This window comes from Rhinopithecus bieti, unplaced genomic scaffold, assembly GCF_001698545.2.
Source record: "Rhinopithecus bieti isolate Rb0 unplaced genomic scaffold, ASM169854v2 scaffold_23748, whole genome shotgun sequence".
Classification (NCBI taxonomy): Eukaryota; Metazoa; Chordata; class Mammalia; order Primates; family Cercopithecidae; genus Rhinopithecus; species Rhinopithecus bieti.
In genome coordinates this window covers 518,081-530,125 of record NW_016811596.1, presented here as the reverse complement: position 1 = coordinate 530,125, position 12,045 = coordinate 518,081, and positions in this window count along the sequence as shown.

Genomic DNA, 12,045 nt, shown 5'->3' with positions numbered 1-12,045 from the left:
TTTTTTTTTTTTTTTTTTGAGATAGAGTCTTGCACTGTCACTGGGGCCAGAGTACAGTGGCACAATCTCAGCTCACTGCAACCTCTGCCTCCCAGGTTCAAGCGATTCTCCTTGCCTTAACCTCCCAAGTAGCTGAGATTACAGGAGCCCACCACCACCCCCGGCTAATTTTTTTGTATTTTTAGTAGAGATGGGGCTTCACTATGTTGGCCAGGCTGATCTCGAACTCCTGACTTCATGATCTGGCCACCTTGGCCTCCCAAAGTATTGGGATTACAGGTGTGAGCCACCTCACCCGGTCGAAGCTTCACTATTTCTATCTTGTTGCATTTACATTTTTTGATTTAGCACTCTTCCTCACTGGCTGGCTTTCCCAAATTCTGACTTGGTGAGAGGGAGATATGAGGCTGAGGAAGTGGCAGGGGCCGAGAGCGTGAAGTTCACACATAGCTCACTCACTGGGCTGAGGCTTCAGGCCCATGTGTAAGAACACATCTTGACTAATTGCTGACGTGGAAGCAGCAATGTGGAAAGGAGCTGCAGTCCTCGAACCTCCTTAATGCCTTACAGATTCCTTAGTCCCATTCCTGACATACTTAAAATCAGAATTTCTAGGGATGGAACTTTGGAATTTGTATTTTCAAATTTCTTTCTGGGTGAATCTGGTATTAAACAACTCTGGGGCTCACCGGACTCTGTTGTAAAAAGCACACATTTCAGAGCCAGGAAAACCTCAATTCAAACTCTGGCTCCAGCATTTACCTGTGTGATCTTGGCAAGTGGTTTTTTGCCTCATTTTGTTTTGTTTTGCCTGAGCTTCAGTTACTCCAGTTGGAGGAGGAGAAGCAGAAGGAGGAGAAGGAAGAGGAGAAGGAGGAGGAGGAGGAGGAGAAAAAAGAGAAGGAGCAGGAGGAGGAGGAGGAAGCGGGGGGAAGAAGAAATAACGCAGCTAACTTCATACTATTACAGGGTTAAATGAGATCATTAATAGCTAGTACTTGGCCCAGTAGTCTATAATACTAGTAGTCTTTATCTTACCTGACCTTACTACCTTCCCAGGATGCCAAGCTCATTTCTGGTACTAGCTCCTCCTGCAGCCCTACTTGCCCTCTGCTTTTATTTCCCAAGAACTTGTATTTTAACTGTTTTTCATCTTACCAGCAGCTTCCGTGGGGAATGACAGAGATAGTGGTCACTCCCTGCTGAGAAGACGGACTGATATTGAAGCCATGGGAAAAGGAGTCTAAATATATCCCACGCCTGTCTGAGGCCCCACCTCAGGCACAAAGATCTTCCCAAGGTGCTGGTCATCCCTGGATAAAGTTGGATAAAGTTGCTGTAGGCTGATGAGGGTCAATTTGACTTTTTCTTGAATGCCAGGCTCAGCACACAGAAATAGTTCTGAAGTAGTGGTGGCACATACACTGTGTTCCCCTAATGATTGGGGGGATCACTTCCAAGCACATCCTTTTTTTTTTTTTTGAGACAGAGTCTCGCTCTGTCGCCCAGGCTGGAGTGCAGTGGCACCATCTCGGCTCACTGCAAGCTCCGCCTCCCGGGTTTACGGCATTCTCCTGCCTCAGTCTCCAGAGTAGCTGGGACTACAGGCGCCCGCCACCATGCCTGGCTAATTTTTTTTGTATTTTTAGTAGAGACAGGGTTTCACCATGTTAGCCAGGATGGTCTCGATCTCCTGACCTTGTGATCCGCCCACCTCAGACTCCCAAAGTGCTGGGATTACAGGTGTGAGCCACCGCGCCTGGCCTACATCCATTCTTTGCTAAGAAGAAAGCTGTCTATGGAAACATACATCAAAATTATCTTTAAAGGCTGGGTGCAGTGGCTCACACCTGTAATCCCAGCACTTTGGGAGGCCGCGGCGGGTGGATTGCCTGAGGTCAGGAGTTCGAGACCAGCCTGGACAACGTGGTGAAACCCCATCTCTACTAAAAATACAAAAATTAGCTGGGCATGGTGGTGCATGCCTGTAATCCCAGCTACTTGGGAGGCTGAGGCAGGATAATCACTTGAACCTGGAAGGCGGAGGTTGCAGTGAGCCGAGATCATGCCCCTGCACTCTAGCCTGGGTGACAGAGTGAGACTCTATCTCAAAAATTTTTTTAAAATTCCTTTTAATATAAGTACTGGGATTGCTTAGCACATTTTTGTCAGAATCGAGAGTGTTCAAACTTGTTTCCATTTTCCTCTCAACAGCCTTATAAATAAGCTAAAGCACATTGTTTTATTAAAAACAACATATTTTCTGATGGTAAAATTAGTGTATGTTCATTAAACACAATTCAGAAAATAACCAATACACTATGTAAAGAAGAAAACTTAAACCATCTCTAATCACCACCATGAAATATTAAAATTAACATTTTGGTTTATTTCTTTCAAGTGTTTTATATGCTTGAAAGAATATTTAGTAAAATTAGCATAATTCAATAGTTTCTAAATCATATTTTTTCACAATATTATATTGTGAATCTTTAGTATATTGCTAACAATTTTCAAAACTAAATTTTAATGTTAACAGTACTCTAGCATATAAATATTCTATAATTTATTTCCCTGTTGTTGGACTTCTGAGGGTTTTTTTTTGTTCATTTTTTCTGCCATAAATATTAAGAGCTAAGTTTCTTGTTTACACTTTATCTTTGGGAAAACTGACTTAAAGAGGTTAAATAGCTTGCTACAGGGCTGGAACTGGATTACAAATTCTGTACTACAGTCTAATTCCCTTTTTCATAGACCACAAATATTAATTTGTTGTAACACTATTAATCAATGCTTATAGCACATTTGCCACTTCAATACATTTTATTTCCTGACCTTTATTTATTTACTTATTTGAGATGGAGTCTCACTCTGTCACTCAGGCTGAAGTGCAGTGGCACAATCTCGATTCACTGCAACCTCCGCCTCCCGGATTCAAGCAATTCTCCTGCCTCGTCCTTCCACATAGCTGGGATTACAGGCTGTACCACCATGCCCAGCTAATTTTTGTATTTTTAGTAGAGACGGGGTTTCACCACGTTGGCCAGTCTGGTCTCAAACTCCTGATCTCAGGTAATCCGCCCACCTCAGCCTCCAAAATGCTGGGATTACAGGCATGAGCCACTGCACCTGGCCCTGGCGTTTTTATTTTATTTTATTTTATATTTTATTTTATTTTTGAGGCCGGGCGCGTGGCTCAGCCTGTAATCCAGCACTTTGGGAGGCGAGACGGGCGGATCACGAGGTCAGGAGATCGAGACCATCCTGGCTAAACACGGTGAAACCCGTCTCTACTAAAAATACAAAAACTAGCCGGGCGAGGTGGCGGGTGCCCTGTAGTCCCAGCTTCGGGAGGGCGAGGCAGGAGAATGGCGTAAATCGGGAGGCGGAGCTTTGCCAGTGAGGCTGAGATCTGGCCACTGCACTCCAGTCCGGACGACAGAGCGAGACTCCGCCTTTATTTTAAAAGTAAGCATTGGCTGGGTGTGGTGGCTCACGCCTGTAATCCCAACACTTTGGGAGGCAGAGGCAGGTGGATCACCTGAGGTCAGCAGTTTGAGACTAGCCTGACCAACATGGTGAAACCCCATTTCTACTAAAAATAAAAAATAAAAAAAAATAAGCCAGGCGTGATAACATACACCTGTAATCTCAGCTACCTGGGAGGTTGAGGCAGGAGTATCGCTTGAACCTGGGAGGTGGAGGTTGCAGTGAGCTGAGATCGCACCACTGCACTGTAGCCTGGGCAACGAGAGTGAAACTCTGTCTCAAATAAATAAATAATAAAAGCAAGCATTATCAACAGTGTGGGAGAATATGAGTGAAGCATATATGTGGTCCCAACGTGGGGTAAGTGGGAGTGAGGAGGAAATTCAGAACCCCTGCAACTTCCACCTTCATTTCTGTCTCTTCTCATTGCACCAACTTCCCCAACTTTAACACGTCACACTGATAACATCCTTTCCTGGTTTGATTCATAAAACAAAATAAAGTTTAGGCCGGGCGCAGTGGCTCATGCCTGTAATCCCAGCACTTTGGGAGGCCGAGACAGGCGGATCATGAGGTCAGGAGATCGAGACCATCCTGGCTAACACGGTGAAACCCCGTCTCTACTAAAAATACAAAAAATTAGCCAGCCTGGTGGCGAGCGCCTGTAGTCCCAGCTACTCAGAAGGCTGAGGCAGGAGAATGGCGTGAACCCGAGAGGCGGAGCTTGCAGTGAGCCGAGATCCCGCCACTGCACTCCAACCTGGGTGACAGAGCGAGACTATGTCTCAAAAATAAAATAAAAGTTTCTTCAGTCCTTGGCATACCCATCAAGACATCAGCCCCAGCATTTACATTTTAGTGCTTCCCTCCCTTTCTTTACTTGATATCCAGTGTCTCTCTCTCTCTCTGTCTCTGTCTGTCTCTCTCTCACATGCGCAGTCTGATTGGACTTTGATTTTCAGGAGAAATTGTTGGTATTTGTAGCTGTGCTTGATCACATAGGTGAAAAGATACACTTACAGAATAAGAGCTACCCTGTGACCATCCTTCTTTCATGTTGCTTAAAGCTATATTTCAAAGGAATACAGCACCAGGTTAAGGAAAGACCCGCGCCTGAGGGCCTAGAAGCCCAAGGTCCAAGGTTTGGGGCTGAGCTCTGTTACTAACTTCATACTGACCCTGGACAAGCTTGTCTCTGTGATCACATTCCATCTTTATTAGAAGATTTTGAAGATTCCTTCTGTTTCTGACATGAAATACTTTTCAACACACTTGTTCCTTAGACGCTCTTTTAGAACATCTCTGAACCTTCCCAATTTAAAAAAATAACTTGTCTGAGGTGGCTTCTTTCTGTTCATCAAACATCTTTGCTTCCATTCCTTATATAGGTCCAACCCAAGAGACAACACCTGTAGGAGCGCCTCGTCCCACAGTTTTCTTGTCACCAGTACTGCTTTTGATCCAGTCAATTTGACTGGGACTTCTTTCCTGGGTTCTGTGCTTTAGAGGACCCTACTCTGGATCCCATCTGGTACTCACTCTCTCCACATAGTAATAAGTCTCTATGGCCAAGGGGATTGTTTCACCTGGAACCTCCTTCCCTCTTGTAAATCAAGTTCCCTTGATTTACTCAGCAAACCCGTAATTCCCTTGCTGTGAAGTCTGAACCTGCTTCCAGGGGTTGCTTGAGCTTCTGCCCCTACTGCCCAAAGTGTGGTCAAGGGGCACCTGTGTATGGTGTTTGGAGTTGTGGATAGAGCTTGGATATGTGGGGTAGAGTCTGCACACTTCCAAGTCTCTGTGAGGTCAGTATGGACAGAAGGGTGGGTGGTGCATTAGAGCAGGGTGAGAAACATCCATTGGCACATTCCCATTAAGCTCACAAATGTTGAGAATGAACCTACTTGTGAGATACACAATTTTGCAAAGAGAGACATAGAGCAGTCAAGAAAAGTGGCTCTTCAAAGATTCTGTGAGTTACTTGTGGCCACATAGGAGGACCCCTCTGTCTGAAGTGAGTGGGCAGTAAAAAGAGAATGGCTTATCTTTGGCTCTAGCTAGATTAAAATTCTGGACACAAAGGTAATTTATAATATCTTATCTGGACTTCATACTGCAAGCTAGAATCACGATATTATGCACACAAAGTGTGATATGATATTAACAGTAATAATAATGACAATAGATTATTGAGCTTATCCTCATTCCCATGCTGACGTTATGTCTCTCTGTATTGGTCCATTTTCTTTCAACTGCTCTTGCTCTCCACCATAAAGGTCATTAGGTAAAGCAAAGCAATCTCCTTAGGTTGAGTTAGCCAACCTTCAATTAACTGGTAAATCTGAGACCAGAGTTTTAATACATGGCCTATTGAAAAGCATGTAAATCACAAATCTCATTTAGCCATTTCTTATATCACAGTGTTTTTCAGGATTAAAAGTGGTGATTTTACAAATTTGGTTCTGTAAATTATATTATTATATTTCAAAAGGATCAAGATGGAAAAGCATGTGCTCTTTAAAATGGTTTCAGTTGTAGTTCTATTCAAGTCAAAAAAATTAGCTTGGGAAAATACTACCCAGTCCACAAATTAGCTGGATGACTCCGAACAAGTTATTTACCCTCTTGAGAACTCAATTTCTTTAACTGTAAAATGAGGGGGTAGGATTGGATGGTCTCTAAGGTTCCTTCCAAATCTAAGGTTTTATGATTGTCTATGATTTTATAAGCAGTCATGCCTAGAGCTATTTAGCAGAGAAAATCGCACAATGTAAAAACCTTTAGTTCTTAGCAAAGAAATGAAAAGACCATTCATCAGGAAATGGGGTCAAGTTAGAGAGCAAAGAGTGTAGTTGCCTGAGCAACTCAAGTTTGAAAAGAAATTATTACAGAGCAAAACACAGGCCTTTGCAGGCCAAGGAGAAAGAAAAGAAACAAGAGCTTCATATTTTCCTGATGCTGTCCTGGAAGAGAAATAATAAGATAGCTTTGCTTCACTTTCTGGAACAAGGTGAGAAATAAAAGAAACAAACAAATACATAAAATACCCAACTGTAAGTGGGCTACAGTTGTATCTGCTGTAGTGTCTTTTCTTAGTATATTAATCATAGTCTGAAAGTTTGAAAGGCAACTAACTGTCCACGGGTACATCAGTGGCTACCCACAGCATTCTCATTTTCCCTCCCTCTTTCAGCATCGAAGATCCCCATCTTAGTTGGTTTGGGCTGCTATAATAAAATACCATAAACAAAATAAATGTATTCTTCACAGTTCTAGAGGTGCAGAAGTCCAAGATCAACGTACCAGCAGGTTCTGCTTCTGGTGGGCACCTGCTTTCTGGTTCATAGAGGGTGCCTGATCTCAAGTGATCCACCCACCTCAGCCTCCCAAAGTGCTGGGATTACAGGCGTGAGCCCCCCCCCCCCCACTAGGATTACAGATGTGAGATGCTGTGCTCAGCCCTTATTTGTTTTAATGATTGGGTTCACTTGAACCCAGGAGTTTGAGGTTACAGTGAGCTATGACTCTGTCACCAGACTCTGAGTTGGGTGCAAGATAGAGCAAGACCCTGTCTCTAAAAAAATAAAAAATAAAAATAAATAAGGTCAATCTATACATACTTACCTGAAAAATATATATGTTTGTAATATATTATTAAGTGAAAGAGAACATTCTCCTTAAATTAAAAAAATTAATAACTGATGGCTTAAATTTAAATAAATAAATAAATAAAAATAAATAATGGGACCAGGTGCGGGTGGCTCACGCCTGTAATCCCAGCACTTTGGGAGGCCAAGGCAGGCAGATCACCTGATATTGGGAGTTCGAGACCAGCCTGACCAACATGGTGAAACCCCATCTCTACTAAAAATACAAAATTCGCCGTAAGTGGTGGTGCGTGCCTGTAATCCCAGCTACTTGGGATGCTAAGACAGGAGAATCGCTTGAACCCAGGAGGCAGAGGTTGCAGTGAGCCAAGATCTTGCCATTGCACTCCAGCCTGGCAACAAGAGTGAAACTCCATCTCAAAAATAAATGAATAAAAATAAAAAAAGAATGGCCAGGCGTGGTGGCTCACGCCTGTAATTTCAGCACTTTGGGAGGCCGAGGTGGGTAGATCACTTAAAGTAGGAGTTTGAGAACAGGCTGGCCAACATGGTGAAACCCTGTCTCCACTAAAAATACAAAAATTAACCAGGCATGGTGGTGGGTGCCTGTAATCCCAGCTACTTAGTAGGCTGAGGCAGGAGAATCACTTGAACCTGGGAGGCAGAGGTTGCAGTGAGCTGAGGTTGTGCCACTGCACTCCAGCCTGGGCCACAGAGTGACACTCTGTCTTAAAAAAAAAAAAAAAGAAAGAAAGAAAGAAAAGAAAATAATTATCATAGCATTAATCAATTTTATAGAAAACCACCCAATAACATTTGTTTTGAAGGTCTATAACATACAGGCATGTGGATATAAATAGAAAAAAATCTAAAAGAGTACATACAAACCTCTTAAGAGTAATCATCTCTGGAGAATTACCTGAAGAAGGCTGGTCATGGTGAAAAGGAGATAAATTTTCACTTTCCAGACTTCCTGTTTGTGGTAGGTAAGATTCACCAAGTGCATACAAGCTAAAGCACAAGCAACCATATGGAAACCATTAAACAATTGGAGAGAGATTAAGAAATAATTAATTATAAATAAGGTGTGTATAAAAATTTGACCCACTGACTCATGAGATAGATCATATAACCACTTAATGCACCAGTTCTTTTATAAGTATGCATAAATTATTCTGCTCACTTTACCAGACTTCTATTCCATGATGCTGTGAATTTTGGGTTTTATTTTATTAAAATTTGAAGAAGGGAGAAAATGCCTTGCAAGGACTGGTAAGTCAATAGTTACTACACTGGCCTTTTATTCCTCTATATTCTTTTTAGGAACTGACACAGATATTTATATGAACTATCACCATATTTCACACCATTAAAAAAAAACAACAACAACTTTAGTCCAGGCATGGTGGTTCATGCCTGTAATCCCAGCACTTTGGGAAGCTGAAGCAGGCGGATCACTTGAGGCCAGGAGTTCGAGACCAGCTTGGGCAACATGATGAAACCCCCCCATCTCCACTAAAAATACAAACATTAGCCAGGCGTGGTGGTGTGCGCCTATAATCCCAGCTACTTGGGAGGCTGAGGCAGGAGAATCACCTGAACCCGGGAGGGAGGCACAGGTTGCAGTGACCCAAGATCACACCATTGTACTCCAGCCTGGCAACAGAGTGAGACTCTGTCTTTGATAAATTAAATCTTAGCAGGAGTTTAATTTGGGCAAAAAGCAGTGTGAAGCAAACAAGTTTTAAGCCTATATTGAAGCAAGGGTAAAATAGATCACAGTTAAGTGGCTGACTTATTTGGGGGATGGTCTGATCAGTGGACTGTTGTCATTGGCGAAGTCTGGCTGTTACAAAAATATACTCCTAAGTTAGCTTTCCATTTGTTTTGTACCAAGTTAGGTTTACAGTTTGTTAGTATATGGGAAACTCCAACGTACGAGACCGCCTCAAGCTAGTGGCTCCTCTTAATTTAATTTAACATCACTGATTGAATGGCAGTTTGGTATGGATGAAAATAACCATGGACGTAGAGTTAGGGTCGCTTTTGGGGGACAGTCCAGATTCTTTTGCTGACTCTCTGGATAACTACTGCTGCCTAAATATCTGCAGGTTCCTATTTAATTCCTAATTTAATCTTAAAAATAAAAGTATGGGCCGGGCGCGGTGGCTTAAGCCTTAATCCCCAGCACTTTGGGAGGCCGGGACGGTGGCGATCACGAGGTCAGGAGGATCGAGACCATCCTGGCTAACACGGTGAACCCCGTTCTCTACTAAAAAAATACAAAAATTCTAGCCGGGCGAGGTGGCGGGACCTGTAGTCCCAGTACTCGGGAGGCTGAGGCAGGAGAATGACGTAAACCCGGGGAAGGCGACCTTGCAGTGAGCTGAGATCCGGCCACTGCACTCCAGCCCGGGCGACAGAGCGAGACTCCGTCTCAAAATAAATAATAAATAAATAAATAAATAAATAAATAAATAATTTTAAAAAATTTAAAAAAAAAAAAATAAAAGTATGATTCAAGAAGCAAGAGAACAGTATCTCTTGGTGGACATGCATTTCAGATGCCGGCAAAAGCTTTGTGAAGCAGCTTACTAAGCAGAGCTGAAGATGACATCTGAAAGAGTGTCCTCTCCCTGCCTCTAGTATGTGTTGCCTCTGCTTCCTCCATGATCCATTCAAGTGTCACATTATGCAGTCATGGGAATCGCTAGGGCCAGTCTCTCATACCTCTCCGCCTCCCCTCCTCTTTCTCCACGCTCAGGAAGGACAGAAATCCCAAACCCAGGACTTCCTGTGCTCTGTTGCCCAGGAGAGTCCAACCTGCACATTACAACCAGCATGATCTTCCTAAAACATGTGTCTAACTATGTCATCCCAGTTTAAAATCCCTTAATACAATCCCTGACGATTTACAGCCAAGTCCATCGTCTTTGCTTGGCATAAAAACCTTAATGCTGTGGCTCCAGTGCACCTTTTCATCTCCTCTCTTGCCTTTGATATTGACCTCCTGCCAACTCCCCACCCCATTCCCCATGGGCAAAATCTTTTAGACATATAAAAATGTCTCCAGTTTACTATGTGCAGGCCCATATCCTCTTAGCAAAACTCCCAGAGGCCAGAGGTATTTCCAAATTCATAATATTTTTCAGGTTTTTGAAAAGTAACCCTATGCGTATATCATATAGTACACAACACCCAGCAGGGTCTAAGGCATCAATTCATCATTACAAACATAAATATCTCTGTCAGAAACCTAAATACTCACATTAAGTGTGATACATTTGCAAATGACCTTAGGTTAGTTCAGGTCTGGTTTTCCACTTAGCCAGGTATCTTCCCTTGGCCCCTCTGGATCTATTTTCCATCCTTTTCCACCTGCTATGTGCCATGGGAAACTGACCTATCTGGCCTTTAGCTCCACACTCCATTGCCCTCAGGCTACTGATGGGGTATAACCAGAGGGGAGCCCATCAAGCTCCCCAGGAAAGTTGGAGTATTTCTCTTGCCTGAATAACTTTCTGAGACTCACTGTTGCTCTTAGGTAGTCATCTTCCCATGACTCTTTCCTTCTGAGTTCTAAGAAGCACTCCCTGTTCTCATCTCTTTGCATTTAGGAGTCATAACAGTTCTGTTCTTTCTAGTGCTAGGGTACTGTGTCACTTTCACACCACTATCCCTTGTGCCAACACTATCCCCTGTGTTTTTTTTTTTTTTTTTTTTTCTTTTTTGAGATGAAGTCTTGCTCTATCTGTCACCCAGGCTGGAGTACAGTGGCGCAATCTCGGCTCACTGCAACCTCTGCCTCCCTGATTCAAGCAATTCTCCAGCCTCAGCCTCCCATGTAGCTAAGGTTCCCCTCACCATGCCTGACTAATTTTTGTATTTTCAGTAGAGACGGGGGTCTCACCATATTGGCTAGGCTGGTCTTGAACTCCTGATCTCAAGTGATCCGCCCACCTCAGCCTCCCAAAGTGCTGGGATTACAGGCGTGAGCACCCGCCCCACTCCCCGTGGTTTTTCTCCAACTCACCCACACCTGTATACATAATCTCTTTATGAAATCTTCTTCGGGTGATCCCAGTTTGAGAATGCCACTGTTTCCTGATGGGTCCCTGACAAATGCAGCACACCCGTGAGTTCAAATTGAGTCAGGTCTGGTTTTCCTGCCAAATAGGTTAAGAAAAGCTTTCAGCTTTTTGAACTTTTGAGATTTCAGAATGAAAGATAAGATATTGTGAATCCATATTCTATACTGTCTTTTTCTTCTGTTTATACACACTGTTCTCTCCAGTTGGAATGTTCTTCCTTTTCTTGTCCACCTGGCTTTTATTTAGCCTTTAAACATCATCTGTCCAATGAACATCAAGGGTAAATTACCACGGACCAATTCTCTGTAGATAACCCACCATCCAACAGTTCTGGGCATGTGTAAATGGAACAGCCTTGGAAAACTTGTGTGAGAATGGGGCTTGGAGCCTCTGCCTCCCGGGTTCAAGCAATTCTCCTGCCTCAGCTTCCTAAGTAACTAGGATTTACAGTCATGCACCACCACACCACGTCCTGCTAACTCTTTTTTTTTTTCTTTTTTTTTTTTTTGAGACGGAGTCTCACTGTATCACCCAGGCTGGAGTGCAGTGGCACGATCTCGGCTCATTGCAACCTCTGCCTCCCAGATTGAAGTAATTCTCCTGCCTCAGCCTCCCGAGTAGCTGGGATTATAGGCATGTGCCACCATGCCCCCTAATTTTTTTTTTTTTTTTTTTTTTACTAGAGATGGGGTTTCACCATATTGGCCAGGCTGGTCTCAAACTCCTGACCTTGTGATCCACCCGCCTTGACCTCCCAAAGTGCTGGGATTACAGGCGTGAGCCACCGCACCCGGCTCATTCTTGTATTTTTAGTGGAGACGGGGTTTCGCCATGTTGGCCAGGCTGGTCTCAAACTT